Genomic DNA, 5,793 nt, shown 5'->3' with positions numbered 1-5,793 from the left:
AGTTCAGAGATGGTCTTAAAGTAGCTCAGTTTCAATGTATTGTATAAATTGCCCTTACTATGGAATAAAAAAATATATGTTCATTTACAACACTGTACTCTGTATTATATTACCCTTGTATGGCTGTATGCACTGTGCGTACCATGAGAGGGCGCTAATTAATGCCATTTTTATTTTTCTTTACATAGTTTTTTAATTGATTATTAATCTATCTGTGTACACTCATGACATATTGAGAAGGCAAGAGAGAATGACAATTAATAAAGGTGTGTGTTTGTGTGTTTTAAAGTGTGTATGCACTTGCATGGTGGGGGGTGGGTAAAAATAAATCTATTGGCTTTTGTTTTGTTGGCGGTTTTTCCACACACTAAAAATGACAAATCAGACAGTTATTGTTTAAAACAAGGTTCAAAATGAACAAACACTCTCTAAAACTTAATTGAGACATTTGCTCTATCTTCAGATGATTCAGATCCAGTTGCCAGCTGCTCAGCCTCCTCGCATGGAACTGCTACCCTCCAACAGCAACCTTCTGTTAGTTCTGCCAGCCCACAGGTACCTGCTGCTTCCTGCCTGGTTACAACAATAACTGATGTAGCAGATATTGGCACATTCAGTTTAATGAGACTTTATATCCAACATTGAGATAAAGCATATCACAGGATGGCCTGTTCTGTGTGGCCTGCAATGTTTTCTGATGACTCTCAGGACAAAGCCACACAGTGACTGAAGTAGCTTGAAAAAAATAACGCACAAGCACATCAGAGTGCACAGTTACGTGCAGCAGATTTTCTAAGTGTGTGTACAGAAAAGACGCAGTCAATTTGTACAGCATTAGATCATTCCCACCAAGACACAACAGAACACAACAAGTATGGTGTCAAAGCAATAATTGATTTAATTGCTGTTTGCGGACAGCAAAATGTACCTCTTAGAGGTCATACAGACAAACGCAGCAATTTCCATGCATTTCTTAACTTTCATGCAGATACGATTTAACCTTAAAACAGTATTTGCAGCCTGCACCTTCAAAAACAAAAATTACTTTGGCCATCAAATACAAAACAAAATAATTGAGCTGTGTGGGAAACAGATTCAGAACACAATTCTTAAGAAATGCAAATGAGCCCGGTGGTTCTCTCTGCTGTCCGATGAAACAGCTGGCATCAGCAATTCAGAACAAATCTCGTTATTAGTCCACTACACTATTAAAAATAAAGGTTCCAAAAGGGTGTTTTTGCAGTGATGCCATAGAAGAACCATTTTTGGTTCCCCAAAGAACTTTTCAGTGAACAGTTCCTAAAAGAACCATTTTGTATGTTTTAAAAATCTGAAGAACTCCATGGATGTTCAAGGTTCTTAATGGAACCATTGATGCCAATATAGAACCTTTATTTTGAAGAGTGTATGTGGATCGTGACTCTGGCAACTTTTCAGTAAGAGAGGACTTTTTGTGCTTCGTTTCCACTGCTGATACCACCGGCGAGACACTAACAAAATCATTGCTGGACAAGCTCGAAGAACTGAAATTACAACCTAGCAATATGGTGGGACAGGGGTATGATGGGGCTGGGAACGTAAGTGGCAAGGTGTGAGGTGTTTAAGCCCGCATTATACCACTGTATCTGGCTGCCATCTATGCATTGCAGAAAGCATGCACTTAATTTGGCAATAGTACACTCAACACGCATCCCTTTGTTTCAAAATGCCTTGAATGCCGTACAAGACATCATGTCTTTCATAACAGCTTCACCAAAATGGCTGAAAACCTTTTTAGGTGAAAGCAGCATGAATCAGCGTTTACAAAAGTTTTCAGACACATGCCGGTCTCAGCACGATGCGTGCATTAGCACTGTCATCCACAATTAAGAGAACATCTATGTGACAGTGGATTAACTGAAGACTGAGGGGGACCCCAAGAGCTGCAATACAGCGATGTCTCTAGGCAGAACAATGGAGTCGTTGGATTTCATTATCAGCATTATTGTGATTCAGGGTTTTCTACAATATCTAATGCCTCTTAGCAACAGTTTGCAAAACCCAACTTGTGATCTATCGAGTGCTGCTAGTAATTCTCCCTCTAGTGACGCTGCTTCAAAATAAAAGGGAGGATGCGACATTCGCAAAGATGTGGAATCAAAGTTGTGAGTTGGCTGCCAAACTTCATATCAATCCCTCTGTCCCTCGCATAGTAACAATGCAGATGTAATGAAATTCGGTGACTGACAGCCAGATTTACCTATCAGCGACTAGTATCCTCAATATAAGGGCTGATTGGTTGTTGCCCGTGATGCGTCACGTCCGACTTTCCCCTTTGTGCCCGTGTTTACAGTGGTTACAGGTAAGCTTGCTGTGCTGTAACAGGCGGTTATTTTAAAATTGGTTGGTCTTGTAAAGCGTTTTTGTCCGTAAATTACAGTGTCATTTTGGCCTCGTGTCAGTGTGTTGTCGGCGCTGCTTAGTGGATCTAATGACTGTTTGCCTCTCAGGTATGTGTATCTGTATAAGCTTGTTGTATTGTGCTGCTGTCGATGTGCTTTTAACACTGTTACATGCTGAATAGGTACGATTTCCTGTACCCCAGGGTGCTATCGGTGGGCATGATTTATAGACCTGTGCTTGTACATTTTCTATTTGGCATGATACCTTGACGGTAAGTAAGATTTAAATGTAATTATAATTCATGAAGGAAAAGTATGAGGATTCGTAACGTCTCTCTTTGTGTTCGTTATAGGATTCTCCCTCTTGTTCTCTCGTTTTATATTGTAATTACTGTTGTCTCCCGCTTTGCGCTGCTAACCTTCGGCTCACAATCCTACGGTTTTGCTGTTTACACGGTCGTGCAGACGCCATTATCATCGTTGTTGAAAGGGGACTGTTCGTCTGGTTCCTATTGTGTTTAGTGCCCTGTTTCTTGGTTGTGCATCAACATGGAGAATATGACGATCTCATTTTATTGAGAGAAAATAACTGCTTTGTTTTGTCCCTTATTTTCTATTGACTAATTTTCCTTTTTCGTTATCTTTTGTCTTTAATTTTGTGGGAGTCAAGTTTGTTTTGTTGTTTTCTTTTTGGTTATTGTACTATATATACGTGTGTATATATATGCAATTATATATTGTTGTGTTTGCTGTTTTATTTGTATGTTATTTTTCCTTTATTAATGCAACTTGATTTATGTCGTTTACATCTGACCTCAAGTTGCTTTGTAATTTTGTTTGAATTTATTTGATTTTTCCTACTGTTTTCTTTTAGTTTTATGTGGTATTGATACCCACATTTGTTTGGAGTTGCTTTATCAGTTAATTGATGTTCATGTTGTATTTTGCTTTAAGTTGATTGTTTATTTGTTGGTTATAGTTTGTTCATTTATTTTTGGTTTATTGCAGGAGCTGGGGTTCCACGGGTGAACGGATCTTCCTCTTTGTGGTGGTGGTGGTTCTTCTTTATTGCATGCTGTGTACCACTTTGAGTGTGTGGTAGTGTGATCTGAGTGCACCCTGGTGTGTGTGCGCGTGAAAGTGTGCCCTTGTAAAACCAGACTCCATTTTGTTTCCTGCCGTTGGGAGCCTCAGCCCTGCTGGTATTTATTTTATTTTGTTTTCATATTTAAAGTTGATTTTGTGTCATTACCTACATTCATTCTTTTTGTAATTTTATTTTCTTCCATTTAAAGTGGGATCTCTTGTTGTTTCTCTGACATTTTAGTGTCCATTTCAAAACATTCTTGTATTAATAAACACATTTGTATTTTTATATTATACCCACGTCTCCTGTCTACTTATATGAGGGAACCGAACCTGTGTGCTTAATTACTCCATTTTTGGGTTTTGAGTATTGTTCCCTAGAGTTAATCTCTAGGGTGGCGTAGTCGGATCTTCTTACTGGTAAAAGGTTGGTGTTCATAATTGTACCGCTCCGTCACACAGACAATGCGGTCAAACACACCAGCAACAACACCAGATGAATATTGGCTATGGAATATGTTTCTTCCCTTCATAGATCACCTTGAGTGTGTGATTAATTGCAGGTAATCACACAAAAAGGGTGCGATTAATCGCAATTAAAAAAACAATACATTGACAGCCCCTAATATATATATATATATATATATATATATATATATTGTCACGGGTGGGAGCAAAGCAACAGACACAGTGGGCGTGACATCAAGCCTCGGAGAGGTTTTTATTAAACAATATAAACAGAAAGTGTCCAAAAAGGGGAAAAAGTGTCCAAAATAAATGGGGGATCTGGTGTCCTCGACGTGAAGGGAATCCGTGAAGGAGGGGCAGTGTTCAGAAGGGAAGGGTCCAGGTAAGGGGTGGAGTCCGGCGGCCGCACTTGCTCCCCGCCGGGGTCCGCGGCAATATGACGGGTGGCGGCTTCTTTTAGCGGCTTCATCCATTCCTTAGCGGCGGCACTTCCTCAGGCGGGTGAGAAGGCCCGGCATCTATATACAGGCCCTATATAAGGCCCGGCATCTATATACAGCATATATATACAGGCCCTTCCCACTATTCTGGGCCGAGTATTGCATTACGTTTAGCACTCCCCAAATGTTAGTATCTTTACGGAGCCATCTCTAAGCAATCCATGTCTAGTTTATTCTTGTTCTTGCCTAGTTTTCTAAGTTTTGTTTCCTAGCCTGTTATCTAGTCTTGTTTAGTCAGAAGCCTCTCTTATCATTGCCTCTCGTGGATTTTCCTTTCGTCTTGCTGTTTGTGCCTCGTTTGAATTCTTGCATGTTTGTATGATTACCCTTTTGCCTGACCCCTGTATTACTTTCGACGTTGATCAACTCTTGTTTGTCATGGATTACACTTGTGTCTTGCCCTCATAAACCTGTCTGCCATTGTCTGACCCTGCCTGTTTATGACCATGTCTCTGTTTCAGTTTAATACAAGCTTATGTTTGGATTAGCCCACTTATCACCTCGTTTCCTCTGTAACAGCAAGCGGCACAACGTGGCTATAAACAACAGAACACATTATAATAGCCAGCTATGGTCACAAGTTACATTGTTACCAAGACAGCTCAAATATTCAGTGTTATCTGAAACTATAATTCCAACAAACATTCACAAACAGCACTGAAACATGTCTCGATGGAACAGCAGCTATCAGCTTGTGGTTAGAAGTTTATTATAAGTAGGACATGTGGACTTAAATCATGTTCTTTGGCACAGTAAGGACGGTAACATGCAGTACAGTCTGAATCTTAACTTCAATTGAAATATATCCATTTCAATCTATATATTTTAGAATGTCTTTAGTAAACACAATGGAGTATGACATAAGAGGAAACCCACAATTTATTAAACATCAAATAAAGCAAAATTATAAGGAACAAAAAAAAAAAAAAAAAAAAAAAAAAATAGTGCTGGTACCATTAAAACTTTTATATAGGCTACACACATTGGTTATGATTTATTACTATATTCACATATCATAATTACATGATATTGTGAGGTAATGAGAATAAAATGTACCACTATCATTTTACTACACCCAAAATTGAGGTATTACTGAGGTACTAGTCTTTTTGGACATGCCAAAAATGGTACATGTAAAAAATCTAAGGTTTTTACCGTAGACCCATTTAACAGCACTCATGCCCATTTTTACTTGTGCATGTGACAGAAAAGTACACTTTAATTAATAATTTACTACTATATGCTTTATAGTGTTTACACACCCTGGCGGCACCTATGATGATGAAAAACAAATAAAAAACAGATAGTTTTACCAGACAGTAAATTCAGATATTTCAGTCTGGCAGATCCCAATGTAC

Source organism: Labeo rohita, unplaced genomic scaffold (assembly GCF_022985175.1).
Source record: "Labeo rohita strain BAU-BD-2019 unplaced genomic scaffold, IGBB_LRoh.1.0 scaffold_91, whole genome shotgun sequence".
In the NCBI taxonomy this organism is placed as follows: Eukaryota; Metazoa; Chordata; class Actinopteri; order Cypriniformes; family Cyprinidae; genus Labeo; species Labeo rohita.
The sequence above is the reverse complement of the archived record's forward strand: the minus strand, read 5'-3'. Positions refer to the sequence as shown.